Here is a 17,778-nt window from a genome sequence, read left to right on the forward strand (position 1 = left end):
CAGACACCCCCCCCCTTCCTTAGCTGTACTTAGCTAAGAGCAAACACAGTCCACAGAGCTCCAATAAGCTTACAGCATGCATGGCACTCCCCCTTATGAGGTCATCTACCTCTTATACTTATACCATGGTGTTGCTGCACCTGCACGGTTGGGTGCAAGCTAACACTGAGAGGAAATCTGTGATTCAGTATCAATCCCCTCATTTGCATAAAACTGACTGCTAATGCGTGGTTACAAAACTGACACTCAGCCTTTCCCCTTAGCAACCACTATTCCATGGAATTGTTGTCTTATGCATGCCATTGACTATTATGGCAGAATGCTGATTTGGGTTTAAAAGTTTATTTCCAACTTTTTTCCTTATTTTCGGATCGATCCCATTTGTGCACTGCTGCCCTATGCTTAAACAGCTGAAATCGTCCAAAAAAAAATAAAAGTTATTTTTTATAATTTTGCAACTATTTTCCATGCCAGTGGCCATATATTTGGCTATTGGCATGCATACTACATTGAATACATGCTTTCTTTGAAGCTGTCATGCCTCTGTTTTGTAATTTGCAGAAATGTATTTGGTTAGTAATCGAATACATTTCTGCAGGTTACACTATTCCTGCACAGACGCCTGCCTGCTTCCTGGATCGTTAATTCAGCTCATTTGCATGGTTTCACAAGCAAATGGGGTAATTAGCATATAGGAGCTGTGTCCGTGCAGGAATAGTGTAGGAGCGCTCGTGCACATCCCATGAGCTTGTTCCTGGATCGCTTGCCGGCCATATTGCCTGCAGCAGCTCTTGCACTATTCCTGCATGCCATGCAGAGCTTGTTGAATCCCAGGGACAATGTTGGCTCACTGGCTATATTTTCCAATTTGGTACCTAAAACGCTGACACATCTGTTTTGGAATAGACATTCTTTTATTCAGTAAGAACTGATAAAAATTGTGCAGAATATTATCTAGATTACGTAGAAAACTTGCAAGTTTTTAGTGTCAGAATGTCAGCTTTACAAAATAATGGAAGATTAGATCTGAAGCATATTTCTTCTTCTACAACCTATCATATCTGTGGTTTCAAAAAGCTGAAGAAAGTAACAGGGAAGGTGGAAACATTTTTTAGTTTTTGAAGCTTATACAAATTATTTGGTGACCCAGTAGTACAGTAGTATGCTATGCATTTATTCTTACGCTTAGCAAAACTGCAGCTTTTCAACATTAGGTCATCAAGGATATATGCATAAGTAGCTGTGTGTGTGTGTGTGTGTGTGTGTGTGTGTGTGTGTGTGTGTGTGTGTGTGTGTGTGTGTGTGTATAACAGTAAGAGAGAGTGTGACAGTGACAGACAGACTGACAGTGAAAGTAAAACGAAGAGAACAGGAACATTGTCACAAAGTGTAAATGGAAGATAATGTAGATCAGTTAAGGTCAAAGCTAAAAGAATCAAATGATAGTTCAAATATGACAAAATAATAGAATTCAAAGTTGTTTATTAGTGCTGTGCCCTTCCTGACTTATTTGACTGTCATAATTTATAGATACAATTTTATTCCCTAACAAATGCAGCTGTAATAACCTTTCGCTGTTTTTTCTATTACATTACTAACATTTCCAATTAAAAAGTTTGCATTTACAATATTTCAGGGCTGTAGCTTATTTTATTGTAAATGCATTTTGTCTGAAAACAGTTGACATTAAAGTATAAAAATATATTTGCTCAAATCTGTTTGTACTCACGGGATATCCACGAGGTCCTATGAATCCTATTGAGCCTCTTGGTCCCATCATGCCCTAAAGGGAAACAAAAACTGTAAAACTGTGCATTGGAAATCTGTAGGAATATAGTGACAGTTAGCAAAATGCTGTTTTTAGATTTTATTCTGGATATGTACTACAGTGACAGCTACATTGTTGCCAAGTATAGCAGACTGACAGCATAACAGTGAAAGTTCCTTTTATTAGACATGTTTGAAGAAAGGCAATGCTTGGTAAAATAAGATAGTTCCTTTTCTCAGAATTAAACTGACCTTAGATTTGGTCCATATATTCAGTGTGATTTGAAGGAGGCTTATACCTTCAAAAAAAAAAAAAAAAGCCTCTGTCTGCAGCAGAAGAATCAAGCCCTGAGCGCAGCACAGACACCCTGGGTTTGGTAAGTAGCCTGTGTACTGGAACAGCTGTTGCAGGGAGGTAGAGTCATTATAAAGTAATGTCTATTCTCTTTTTGAATGAAGTAAGACTGGACGCACTATCTCAGGATATACAATCCATTAAAAAAATCCCTGGTGGAAACCAAAGTATGCATGGAGGTGTTTGTTTGGTATTTGGGGACATGACTTTCTCAAGGAAATGAGTAATAGTCCCTTGCAAAGTTTTGTTGTACACTAATCACTTGAACATCTATGGGCATGAGTGTCTAACTGTTAGGGCCAAGAAGAAAAACCCTAATGGCTACCTTTTGTAACAGCCTCCCACCGATAAGTAGATCTTACCTACAGCGAATGAGTGGCCCACTCATGTTAAAGGATAGATGACAGTATTCAAAAAATATTCAAACATTTGGTTGGTTTCAATGAAATTTAAAGTATCCTGTAGGTGATATATAGTGATCTGTTACAGGAAATAGCAAATGTTTTGCCCAGTATATTAATTTCTTGCAAAATGAGTTAGGAATTATAATGATTAGACTGCAGCATGAAGTTCCTTGAAAAGTGATTGAGCGATAAAGCTTCTAGAAGGCCAACAGGTGATTAGCTTGATAACTGAACCTACTGAACTAACAATATACTCTGATGCATCTCATTTTGCATTTTCCATTCATTCACAGTTGACTAATTAGAATGACAAAATGGAAGAATGTATTAATTTATTCATTGATTTATTAAACAGCTATATTATTTTTTCAGAAATCATTTTCAGTCATATCTTAGGTTATATATTGACAGAATAATAAAAAGATAAATATTACATTAATACAAATCAATAGACAAGCCAAAGTATATCATTTAAGTAACAGTCAAAACAAATGAAGTCTTAATAAAACACAATTCAAACAGGTATTATGTGAAGGGTATAGGACAACAAAAACGTTTAAATAAAGCTCAGCCTGTAATGAGTAAAATCAAATTATAGCATTAATAAAGTATATTCATACGACTTTCCCTCTTATTTGTGACACATATATACTTAGCCAAGTTTTCATATTGATTGTGTATGGCTGTTATGTAGAAGTTCCTTTTTAAGACTGCATATAGTATATGCTAGTTTGCCTCAGAGAAAGGGATCATTCATGTATTCATTCATTCATTTTCAGAATACCTACTTGACTCAGGTCATGGTCATGGCTGAGCAGGGTCCACTTTTAGAAAACAAACAGGGCCCCCTGTTTGAATACAGCTTTGAGGAATTCAGAGCAATCAGTCCAAGACCTTGATGCATTTTAAATGGAACTTACATAAAAAGCTTGGTCACTAATTAACAAAAGCTGTGAAGGTGTTAGGGGAGCTAAGCAGTATTTGGAATGTAAGTGAAGCAAGCAACCAAATGCCCTTTTGAGTGAGAGGCAGGGATACTACCTTCTGCTAGACGAGGGCATGAATGTACGTTTCCCATTGATGGCAGTTTGGATGCTTATTGTAATGGTGTTAAGCCAGTGCTAAATAGAGGAAAGGCATACTTAAGCTTGGAGAGTAATGTAGTCATTCCTGTCATTTACTTTTTATCTTTAAATTCTATGGGAAAACCTCATTCACTGGAATCAAGTCTCACTAAATTTGTAGATGAAAATACAGATAAATAATTTACTCACATTCTGTTTGAAAAGAATATATACAAGTAACATATTTTTCCTATATAACACTATTTTGTTCCATTAGCCATTAAGTAAAAATCACACAATAAATGTACTGAACAGAAGAAAAATGTTTGACATGACTTTCAGTTAATTGCATTAAAACATTTGTATTCATACCCTCCCTAAAAAGCATCCTAAGACTACTTATAATCAGCTCCAAGGTCATGTTACTACAGTCCAAGTATTCCTATAGATGAATGTGTCATTTATCCAACACTAAATAATTCCTTTTTATACTTATAATTCTAAAAGCAAATGTAAACCATGGAAATGTCATTTAATAACATGAAACTCTAACTATTGCACACTATACAAATAGCATTGAGTAAAAAAAACTATACAGTTTATGTAACCATCAATTTTTTTGCATCCTGACTAGATGGCCTAAACAGTTATATAATATAAGCCAATGCAGCATGTATAATCACTTATAATCACTTAACTATGTTAAACAGAACTGCTTTTTTGTGATGAAAGCTGTTTAGTCAGCTACATTTGAAGGTAACATAAATTATAAGACAGCAATGCTGTCAGGGAGAAGTGTACTGATTTTAAGGACAATATCCAGGTGATGAGACTCTCGCATTCTAAAGGTTATACTGACCAAAGAGATGGATAGATGGATGACTATATTCATTCAAAGTGGGTACTCATTGAAATTCTGAAGACCATAATCCTGAGAAGAAAAAGAATTTAAGTGCAAGTAGGGGGAATACATACTGAGTCTGAAAAAGTGGTGAATTAGAGAATTACTTTTGCAGACAGGTACAGTGATCTTGGAGGGTCTATATTACGTGATCAAACAGTGAAATGTTCGAACACGTAATAATCGACACCTAAATATCGAACCATCAGAATGTCGAATGGTTTAATGGAGATCTCCATACAGTGTGGATATGGATGTTTTGGTATATTTAAATAGTGGGGAGTGTGGGGGTGCAGGGGGGCTTGCCCCCCTGCTTAGAGCATTTTAATGGTTTGTTTGGGTGTTTTTTTTTTTTTTTTTGCTGTTCGACATTACGGGGTTTTGATATTTATGGGTCGATTATTACATGTTCGAACATTTCACTGTTTGATCAGGTAATATAAACGCGATCTTGGGCACACAGATACCTTAAATTTTGTTTGGTGGAGGACATAATTATATTTACAAACTTTCCATATTTCTCTGTTGCTATAAAATCTATTTTGTAATGAAAAGTGAGTTATTTCTAGCACTGGCTGAAAAAAATGATATTTCTACGTTTGTTAGCAGCTAATATTTTTTTAGTGAGACATCACTTGTAACTCCCTTCCCTTTCAAACCCCAGCATATAGCCTTGGTTTCCTATTGTAAAACTACTTCTTTATCAGTCCATATACTTTTCTACCTGCCTCTACTCATCTTATCTTGGGAGAAGCCTACAATGAAGGACTGAATCAAAGATGCTCCTGAAATGCAGACAGTTCACAGTCAGAGGGCTACTTCTGATTACCTCACTGTTTATATAGTAATCTCTTTTTTTTTTTTCAAATGACTTTTTATTGAATATTTTCTCACATAAAATACAAGTAGAGAGATAAACAAGATGTAACTGTGGTACAGTTGAATGTTAAAGAATGTTTAACACGAGGAAGTTATTCAATAGATAATACACACTTCGCTAAATAACATTTGAAATAGCTAGGAATACAGTATTGGATAAACACAAGAAAATGGTTATGTTATATGTTAGTCATGGTAATATTATTTTAACATATTACTTGTACATTATAGTGACAATTGAGAGCGAATTTAGAAGTATAACACCAACCTACACAAGATAACAATCTATTCTACTAAACCTTATATACATATTTACAAAAAATTGCCACCTTAGATAATGCTGTTACTACTCCCAACTAAGAGATGTGTTTACTATCTTTGTTTTATTAGCATTTGTCTTGCAATTTATGATAATATATCAATTAATGTTTTGCAGTAATTCTGATAATGTATTTGGTTCCTCTGACTTTTTGTATAAAGCTTCTTAGCCAATATATGTTTTTCGCCCATGCTTTTGTATTCTGACCAGGTTAGTCTTGATCTGTCTATCCAGTGTTTTGCTATGTAAGATTTTAATAGGGTGCATAGTGTTATTATTATGTGATTAAAGAAATTCTTCTTCTTCTTTTGAATATATGCAGTATTGCTGTTCCCCATGACAAAGTGAATTTTGAATAGCCTGATTTCTCTAAGAGTAATCTTAGTGAGCACCAGAGTTTATAAACTGTTTTGCAGCTCCAGAAGATGTGGAGGATATCTGCCTGTTTATTAGAACAGAAGTAAGGTGACTTAGATTTATTGAATTTGTTTAGCTGTACAGGTGTATGGTATGCATTATTAAAAATCATGATCTGGGTGTATATTAATTTTTTATATGGCATCAGTTTCATAGCATTTCTAATAGCTAATTCCTTCTGATTGTCTGTTTTGGTATTACCTTTTCCTTCCCAAAACTTTGAGAAAAGTATTGTATTTTGATATTTAATGTTTGCAATTAATTTATATATATTTGAGAGTATTTTCTTTTTATTTAAGAGCCATTTTTGAATTTGTTGTGCTAATTTGACATCTTGCTCAATTACATTGATATCTTTGGTTATTATACTAAGTATAGGATTTGTTTAATTATCACTTTGTAATTATTGTTTGCTCTAAGTAGGTTTATTATATTTTCCATTGAAAGGTTTTGTATTTGGTAGAAGTCCCATACTGTATAATTTTCATTAATGGGTATTTCTCAAGGTTTACCATGGAGTTTGCTAATTTTATATCTGGGTTGTTATGTATTGGTTGTAGCAGAGTAATCGTGTCTTTAAGATTTATTGATATCAGTAATTTCTTGAAAATTTCACAGTTATTAATTAAGACTGGGTGAATTTTTGTTGTCGTAAGGATATCTTGATTTAAGAAGGGAATTGCTTTTGGGTTAACTTTAGATGTAATACTATTTTGGTGAAATAATTTAATCCATAGTGGATACCATTCGTTGCCTATTGGATCATGGTTTGCTATTTGCATGATGCGACTAGCATTAATAATTCCGTAGTACAGTTGAAAATCAGGAAGGCTGAGACCTACTTTTTATTTTGATAGTATTAGTTTATTATAGAAATTCTTGTACTTTTTGGGTACAATATGAATTCTGCTAGTCAAACTTTCATCTTGTTGAAGAAGGTAGCTGAAATTTTCATGAAGGTGGCATTCAAATGGTATAAAATCTTAGGCAGTATACTTATTTTGACTATTGAAGTTTTTGATAAGGTAGATAGTTTAAGCTTTTCCCATTTGTTAATGTCACCTATTAGGGTCTATATTAGAATGACGACACCTCACTTACACGAATACGGAAAGGCCGACACATAAACAGCGAACCGCATGAACACTGAACGTCCTTAAGCACGAAATTCAAAATACCGAATCGCCATAGGTGTCTACACCATGTTTAGTGAAGTAAAACGTCAGTAGGAGAGTCCCTTATCCTGTATAGCTCCCTAACATAAATGTGCAATAGTTACTGACTATAGGGTTAGGGTGGGGATTAAGGTAAGTGCATATATAGTAATACAATCATATTTATTTTGCTTGGGTAGGCAGTACGTAGCGGGCGGTGGAGTTGGCCAACTATGGCAATTCGATATTTTGAATTTCACTTTTAAGGACGTTTTGTGTGCTTGCGGTTCGCTGTGTATGTGTCGGCCTTTCGGGATTCGCGTAAGTGAGGTTTCGTTATTCTAATATAGACCCACCTATTATACTGAACCAGGTTTTTACTATATTGTTATTGAACATATCTGGTTGTGTATGGTTAAAGATTATACCTAAATATTTCAGCGTATATTGCACTTTAACATTTGCCTCTGGAAAATAAAATTGTTTATGTCCCAGGGGGTTAATTGGGTATATAATTGACTTCTTAGGATTCATTTCATAGTTAGATACTAGGAAAAACTTTTCTATGGATGATCGGATTTTATTTAAGTTAGAATTGGAATATTGAAAGTAGATATTGAGATTGTCTGCAAAGGCTGTGTATTTTATTTGGGTTTTAGATATATATTAATAACTCTTGACTGAGTTAGTCTGACAGGATCAAACTTGCATGAAACTATGCTGTGACTGAAAGCAGAACCTGTCACTCTATTGACATATGTATTTATGAATGTTGGTAGACTGAAGTAAAAGTGCTAAAACTGCTTTAAACCAGTTTTCTGTTTTCTTCATGGTTGTGCAACTTCAGAGTAGGTATATATAAGTTTGGGGGTATGGGAGGATTTCCCACATGAGATATGCAGAGGGAAGGACCCTCCAAATAAATTACCTCTGAGGTTTGCTGAAAGTTGTTCTGGTGGTTTTGTTTTTATGTTTTGGCAAACTTAACTTTCCTTAAAAGTGCATTCAACAGATCAACATGATTCTGTACGGGAACACAGTGAGCAACCTGTCCTGCCTAAGTACTGTATATCTTTGCTTCAGAGCCATTTTCATTGTTTTTTCACCTATTGAACTCAAGCACATTTTTGGGTTGCTACTTACACCTCCATGGACACCACCATTGATACCATTGTTCGATTGTCCTTCTATCCTGCTCTCTTTTATGAAGGTTAAAATCTAAAATTATAACATTAAGGAGCTCTAGCTCTAAACAGGGAATCTTTCACCTCAGTGACAATTGAAGAAGTCTTCAGTAAGATCTTACCTACAACCTAAAAAAGGCTTTTACCAGTATGAGTAATGAGGAGAATTTAAAACAGAACAGATAGAGCAACTATCTACTGTATGTGAATGTTACTGATACAGATATAATAAAAATACTTTTGATTTGGTATTAAAAACATGCTCATCACTCAATAATGAAATAAGTTTCTGATCTCCTTACTACTTATCTGCTAAGCATTTAAACTCTTCTACTATACCTGAGTAGTTAATAAAACCTCATATATCGAGATAATCCTTTCCATAAAGCACTGCAAATCTTGGTATAATTTTCCTATTCCTGCTGTATTTCACAATCCTTTATACAGCATGATAATCCTTTATATAATGTATCTGAATAATACGTAATGTAACTAACTGGGTATAATATATTTCAATGGTATGCAGTGCACCTGACTGGGCCTTTGGCCTGGATCATGGCTGAAAATGTTTCTTGGAGTAGCCCACACACCTGGCTAACAAACAAACAAACAAATGAACAAATGATCAAATAAACAGACAAACAAACAAACAAGCAAACAAAATAAAAACAAGCAAGCAAACAAACAAATTTAAAAAAGTGCATGATGCATAGTTTGATTCATTGTAGGGTAATGCAGTGTGTAGCACAAAACAGTACGGGTAGCAGCAATGTCCAGGGTTTGGGAGAATTAAAGTAATTGTGTGTCAGCACAATGGTATAAAAAGTATAATACTCACTGCTTCCATATGAGGGTATGATGAGATGTACATGAGAAACCCCATGGAAGTAAGTCATCTGGGACATGCTGATGAAGGAACCCAAAACAGCAGAGTGATTCATGGATATATAAACTGTGCTTCATGACCATAATTACTCAGTTTTGTATTCTGAGATTTATAGTGTTTCTTGCATCTAGGGTTGGGGTTGAAGACTCTCCTCCTGAAGGTGGACTTGGGGAGTCCCAAGTGCTGTTCTAGCCTAAGCACAGAGGCTGGTCATTTTCAAAGTGTACTGGCAGCTGGATGTCTGCATTGGCACTATGTGTTGACATCAAGGAGTGGCACTTGGCATGTCTGGCAGGGTATCATGACTGGGCCTCTGGAGAAGCAATTAGCCCAAAACATTGGCAACACAGGTGGGTGATATTGGTTTGTTGCCCTCTGGACCAGCCTAGTAGCAAGCTTACACTACCTCCTTTCCAGTGTGTCCCCTCCCTTATCTGTCATTCCCTATTATTTATTCATTATCCAGCCCCAACATCTCTTCAACACCTGTGATCCAGCCTTTGTATGTATGTGTGCATCCACTGTTTTTCCCATCTTTTGTGTGCATACTGCCCTTGTCTATTTGCGCCTCTGGTCTATGTTTGTCTTTCTGCCCCTGGTACTTGCCTTTATCCCTCTATTCCACCCAAAGTCATCACTTGTTACCATCAATATCTACCTTTCTCTTTATAAAATGAAAAAAAAAGTTTTTTTTTTCATAAAATCTAAACAAAACTGAACAAAACAAAACTAGATTCCCCCTTCATTCATGCCTTATGGTTATACATTTGTGTTTACCTCTGCCAATTATTCTGCCCTTTCATACATTCCCATGTATCCCACTTACTACCCATTGATATAATGAATAGGGTTGCCACTTTGTTGTAGCAGGGGCTGTTAGGACACAAGTTGTGTAGTGCAGTGCAGAATCGCTTCTATTTGAACTATTATTAATCAAGTAAATTTCCACTTATGAGATATTTTCCCAGTAGGACTGGGCATAAGTACTATTTACAAAATACCGAATTAGAGTGCCATGGCCTACTAATTCCTGTACAGGTTGCCCCACAGTGCCTTACTATGCATCCTGGTCTTGATCTGCATTTTAAGCATATTCCACTACATTAGGTCTGAATGTTGCAACATTTAGCTTACAACATGGAGGAATGATGGGACCATAACCAAGGAAATGTTACCCTGCTCAGACTCTGCCAGACAAAATGCCATTAGACAATTCAGTAAGTAATATGTAGTGACAATCAACTCTTACCATTTTGTGCTTGAAGTTAGTTTCCTTACACCCCTGACATCCCGTTTCTTAAATACATAATCTCCAAGATTGGTCCATTTTGGCAAACACTCAATTTTCTACAATCTAAAACAGTAAAAATAAATCAAACAAAGTATACACATCTGATCACAATTTTCCATGTCAGCCATGCCAGTCATAAATCACTCACAGTTAAGCCTGGCACCTAACGTACAACTTATGCAGGTCTGGCACCTGAAATATAACTTATGTAGGTCTGGCACCTGACATATATCTTACGCAGGTCTGGTACCTGATGTATAATGTACGCAGGTCTGGTACCTGATGTATAACTTATGCAGGTCTGTCACCTGACATATAACTTATGTAGGTCTGGCACCTGACATATAACTTACACAGGTCTGGCACCTGGCATATAACTTACATAGGTCTGGCACCTGGTATATAACTTACATAGGTTTGGCACCTGACATATAACTTATGTAGGTCTGGCATCTGACATATAACTTACACAGGTCTGGCACCTGGCATATAATTACATAGGTCTGGCACCTGACATATAACTTATGCAGGTCTAGTAATTGACATATAACTTATGTAGGTCTGGCATCTGACATATAACTTACACAGGTCTGGTACCTGGCATATAACTTACACAGGTCTGACATCTGACATATAACTTATGCAGATCTAGTAATTGACATATAACTTATGCAGGTCTGGCACCTGACATATAACTTATGTAGGTCTGGCACCTGATGTATAACTTATGCAGGTCTAGTAATTGACATATAACTTATGTAGGTCTGGCACCTGACATATAACTTACACAGGTCTGGTACCTGGCATATAACTTACACAGGTCTGGCACCTGACATATAACTTATGCAGATCTAGTAATTGACATATAACTTATGCAGGTCTGGCACCTGATGTATAACTTATGCAGGTCTGGTACCTGGCATATAACTTATGTAGGTCTGGCACCTGATGTATAACTTATGCAGGTCTGGTACCTGGCATATAACTTATGCAGGTCTGGCACCTGACATAAAACATATGCAGGTCTAGTAATTGACATATAACTTATGTAGGTCTGGCACCTGACATATAACTTACACAGGTCTGGTACCTGGCATATAACTTACACAGGTCTGGCACCTGGCATATAACTTATGCAGATCTAGTAATTGACATATAACTTATGCAGGTCTGCCACCTGACATATAACTTATATAGGTCTGGCACATGACATATAACTTACACAGGTCTGTCACTTGACATATAACTTATGTAGGTCTGGCACCTGATGTATAACTTATGCAGGTCTGGCACCTGACATATAACTTATGTAGGTCTGGCACCTGATGTATAACTTATACAGGTCTGGTACCTGGCATATAACTTATGCAGATCTGGCACCTGACATACAACTTATGCAGGTCTGGCTCCTGACATATAACTTATATATGTCTGGTACCTGATGCATAACTTATGTAGGTCTGGTACCTGATGCATAACTTATGTAGGTCTGGTACCTGATGTATAACTTAATGTAGGTCTGATACATGACATATAACTTACATAGGTCTGGCACCTGGCATATAACCTATACAGATCTGTCACCTGATGTATAACTTATGCAGGTCTGGTACCTGGCATATTACTTATGTAGGTCTGGCACCTGACATATAACTTATGTAGGTCTGGCACCTGATGTATAACTTAATGTAGGTCTGGTGCATGACATATAACTTACACAGGTCTGGCACCTGGCATATAACCTATGCAGGTCTGTCACCTGATGTATAACTTATGCAGGTCTGGTACCTGGCATATAACTTATGTAGGTCTGGCACATGACATAAAACTTAGGCAGATCTGGCACCTGACATATAACTTATGTAGGTCTGGCACATGACATATAACTTACCCAGGTAACATTCTATGGGGTTGGGGTCTGTAGGTCTGAAGCACTTGAAATTAAATCTATACCAGGTTTGAGAAAATAATTGTAACAATTTTGAATTTTCTGCATATTACCATCTTAAACTTCAATATATCCCCCTTTATTTCATATTGTTCAATGTCGTCTTCACCAAGCAGGAGGTTTTGTCAAATGTTGTAATAGCTTCATATTGAAACAGAGATAAACTTATGTTTATTTCACAGAAAAATATAACTGAAGATTAGGATTGGATCACTTACCATGTAGCCAGGTCCACCAGGTAATCCAGTTTCTCCCTTACTGCCCTAAGGTAAACAATTAAATCCATATCAGCACGATAAAGATTAAAAGAAAAGTCTGATGTTAATGACACCAAATAATAAAACAGATATGATGCAAAAAAAAATCAGATGTTTCCAATAACATGAATAATCCCACAATATTTTCATCATTGTAAATTGGTCAACTTTCTTAACTGATGTCATCTTTTATTATGAAACATAATAAATTAGAATCGTTATGACTTTTTGACATATAAGAGCAGGACTATGAGTATCATTTAAATTATACTGATAGAGTAAGTGCATTGTGCAAACTATGTTTATGATAGCATTTATATAAATGCACATATCTTTTTAAGAGCCCCACTGACTTTCATAACCATTACATCAACAACATGCCCTTGCAAATCGGTCTGATAGCTAGGGACCCGTGAATCTTTGTGGGCAGCAGACTATGCTTCAGTTACCATGTATCCAGTATTATGAGACAGTGTTTTTTCACTGAGCAGATTATTAGTTCATAGGTTCATAGGTTCATAGTTTAGTACTAAGCTAACTGCATAGGTTCATAGGTTCATAGTTTTAGTACTAAGCTATGCCTTGGCCAAGTAAAGGTATGGTGTCTAGATGCAGGGAATTGATCACTCCACCATGTTCATCACTTATCTGGCTGGTATGATGTGTCCTTAAGTATGCACCTGTCCTGTAATGTGATCTGAATGACACAGTATTTTATTATTAAGTAAATTAAGGTCCTATATCATAAAAAGTAAACTGACCATCTCAAAGCGTCTCCCTCTTCTTGGTAACATGTAAAGATTATAACATGAGTGATCAACATAACTTGATTGACATACAAAACAAGCACCACATGTTGAACATTCATTATATCATAAAAATAACACACTGATACTAAGTACATCGAAAAAGGAAATACATTTCCTTTTCTGATGCACTACCTATAACCCAACCACTTTCCATTCAAATTTGTCTAAATAATAGTAATGTCATGGGAAGGGCTTTTTAAAGTTAAGATGCACATTAGGGTTAGAGGCAAAACCATGGTTAGGGTTATGGTTAGCAAGCATTACTAAGGTGAGCAGGGGGGCTTTGCATGGTAGATGAATTTCATCATCTACATATAGTATTTTGCATGTTTTACTCTTGTGCTTGGCATTTCTGCAGACTTCCTTTGCATAGTGTACTGCAGTATTAATACTGATGCAACGAAGAAACCACTGCTGTGTGCAGGCTGCCTTCATCTTTCCAACCTCACTTGTAGGGTAAAAGGGTTTAATCAGTGACATCTGTATTGATATTCCTTTGCAGTACTGCTGTCAGAGAGTAACATTTTTAGAATCATGGATATATTTGTGAACCAGCTCAGTGTAGTGCCTGCTATGCTGTGCAAAGGTGATGGTACCCTTTTTGTACCAAGGGCTATGTTGCAAACTGCCTTTTTATATGGCACTGTTGTAGGTGACTCAAATAGCTTGAGCATACACTTGTGTGTATATACTACATGTGTATGTCTGTGTGTCTGTGCATTTGTGAACTTGGGGGTGTTTGTGTGTGTGTATGTGTGTGCGTGTGCAAATGTGTTTGTGCTATATAGTTAAGAACCTGCATATATGCATATTTTTGACAGTTGAAGTCACTGACATATGCTGCACAAAGACTGAGTGTGAGAATCCTATTGGTGTGATGACATACTTCTACTACAGGCGTCATATGAGCCACTTGGCATGCCAGTAGTTACTCCCACCTAAAAAGTCTTTAAAATCTCATGTGCAAGTGTTACACATGACCATAAAGGTTTGCATACTCCTTCATTAGCATGTAATATATGCAAGACTTCCTTCAGACATGTACTTATATTCAGTATATTTAAAAAAAAAATGCAGCAAACCCTTGCCTAAAATGTAAATTGCTTTGCAATGCAGTCCTGCACATGATATTCTGCCCTGGTGCTTTGTTTCATTACTTGCTCATTCACTCTTGTGTCATGGATCACTTTCTTGTTTTACTTCTTGATTCACTTTCTTTTTTATATTTTTAGAAAGAAATACATTACATTTCACAACTCATAAAAACATTTGTAACATAAATAAACATAAATAAACATAATACATAATATAAATATAAACATAAACATAAATAAACTTTCGTCCAATTGCCGTACTCTCTCCCATAGCTAAATCATGGAAAAATGCATCCACCATCTACTGTTAGACCATCTTCCCCAAAATTGCCTATTAGCTAACTTTCAGCATGGCTTTAGACCTTTCCATAGCACCACTACTGCCCTCCTATCATTTTCTGACCACATTAACAAAAACCGTAACAATAACACCCTGTCCCCTGCAATCGTTATTTATCTCTCAAAAGCATTCAACATGGTTAACCATTAGCTACTGTTGAGTCTCACTTGATACTCAAGCACTTCAGTGGTTCAAGTCCTACTAAGATAACAGGCAACAGGCAGTGCTTTGGGATAACAGTCTATCCTTCCACCTTCCTGTCACCCTTGGTGTACCCATAGGTTCTATTTTGGGCCCTCTTCTATTCTCCATCTTTATAAACAATCTATCATTAGCATCCCCCAAGCTTCATCATATAATATGCAGACTCCACATTAATATCCTCAGCTACATGTCCATCTGAACTGCAGTCCCTCACCCAAAATGTCTTTGAGCTAGTAGACGAATGTTTTTTACAGTGTTGTCTCCTCCTTAACCCTAAAAAGACTAAACTATTGTTCTTTACTCCTACACAAAAGTCCGCCCCGATTGACTTCATTATCAGATTTAAAAATGGCACAGTTATATCTCCTGACACTACCACCAAACTCTTAGGAGTAAATATTGACCACAGCCTTAACTATGATACTCACATCAACACCACAATAAAATCAGTTAACCAAAAACTAGGCTCCCTCTATAAAATTAAACCCTTCCTTAGTACCATAGCTAGAACTACTATTGCCTACACCCACCTTATCTCAACTCTTTTATGCCTCTCCTTTATACATGAATCTATCTAAAAGCAACCTCAACAAGCTGGCAGTCTCCTACAATAACTTTGCCAGATTTGCTACTGGTTCCCCTTTCAGAACCCACTACTGCCAAAATCTGAAACAAATGAGTTGGCTGGAACTGCATAATCAAATTATATTCCACCAACTGATTATTGCCCATAAAACCCTTTATCATCCAGGTAACACATCGATTCTCATGACTCTAATCGGCCCATATAAAAATCTTACAAACGAATGCTGAGCAAATAAACTACTGGTATCTAGACAAAAACCCAACAATAAAGCAGGAGATTCCCTTTTCACTAACACTGTGGGAAAAAGCTGGAACCTACTTCCTGGTGAACTCACATCGCTTTCTTCAACTGCACTATTCAAAAAGAAACTCAAATTATACCTTACAACCCATTGGCTATGTTCTTGTACTAACAGTGACTAAGATTTCTCTTCCTGTTACCCTTGGTTATAGCACCAATTTACTACTCACTTTATAGCCACTTTAAGACCACTGCCTTCTAAGTTAGACTTATTATACCCAGGAAAGGCTGTATGAACATGTTACTACCTTACAGATGAGTCACTGCCCTTAACTAATTCTCCCAATCTTGTTTATAACTATTCTGTTCTCCTGTGCCATATTTATAACTCTGATTTGGGAATCTCCCACATCCTTCTGAACACTCTTTTCTTCTACTATTGTTTGGTTAAAAAAAAAAAAGGAATTTTGCTATTTTGTTTTACTTTTATCTATCATGAATGCTAAGTTACCATATAACACTTGTTTTGTCTGACAAGTGATCTGTAACTGAAGTTGTAATGCTCTGTTTGTTCTTGTCTTTTATGTGGAGCTTTTCTCCCCGGGCCTTAACTGAAAATGGACATATATCCAGTTAGACTAGCCCGGTCAACAAATGTAAAATAAAATAATAAATAAATCTAGGTACTTAGTTCCTCTAGATAAAATTGAAACATCCAAAGCATAGTACAAAACATTCCAGGGTCACATAACAGAAAATAAATAAATATATATATATATATATATATATATATATATATATATATACACACACACACACACACACACACACACACACACACACACGCACACACACACACACATTCATAAAATTAGAAAAGACAGAGAAACAGAGAGGTAGAGAGAGAGAGAGAGAGAGATCAAAACCAAAAAAAAACAAATGTTTTGTTTCTCAGACTTGGATCCAGAGAAGTGCTCTCCTCCCTTGCAAATTGCACATCACCATTAACTGTGACAAATTAGGGAGCTACAGTTAAGTCAACTGGCACCTTTGGTAAGCCCCAATCTGTCACCCCTCTTCAACCAAGGTCTGAAAAGAGCTATTACTTGATACACCTAGTACCCTAACGCATAGACATATAATGTACTTACACACACACACACACACACACACACACACACACACACACACACACACACACACACACACACACACACACACACACACACACACACAGTACTTGCATGTACAGTCAGCGCAGTGCAAGATTTGGCAATCTGTCCTGAAAGTCAAGGAGAGATTCATAACTCTTACATGCTATTGTTTGTGCACACGTACAGCAAACCAAGCACTGTAATTTATGCTGGTGTGATCACAATAGTGAGTACTTAAATGAGTTCATATCTTGCATGTAGGGACTGAATGGTAACTTTTCTACAGTGCCAGTCATGACAACTAACATCTTACTCCAGGGCAGCCTCCCGTTTCTCCCTACCCTTTCTATAGATCTGCAAACTAGGCTTATGCAGAGGCCTTCTTCAAAGTCCAGTTAGCATATATCTCTAGCCAACCATTTAGCCACTTGTTAGTGTGCCACTGTCAGCCATCAGCAGTGCTCAACATGTTCTCTTATCTCTAAATGTTACTTCAATAGGATCCAATGGCCTCAAACAGAGAGT

Source organism: Protopterus annectens, chromosome 10.part0, assembly GCF_019279795.1.
Source record: "Protopterus annectens isolate FY-2018-M chromosome 10.part0, PAN1.0, whole genome shotgun sequence".
Classification (NCBI taxonomy): domain Eukaryota; kingdom Metazoa; phylum Chordata; order Ceratodontiformes; family Protopteridae; genus Protopterus; species Protopterus annectens.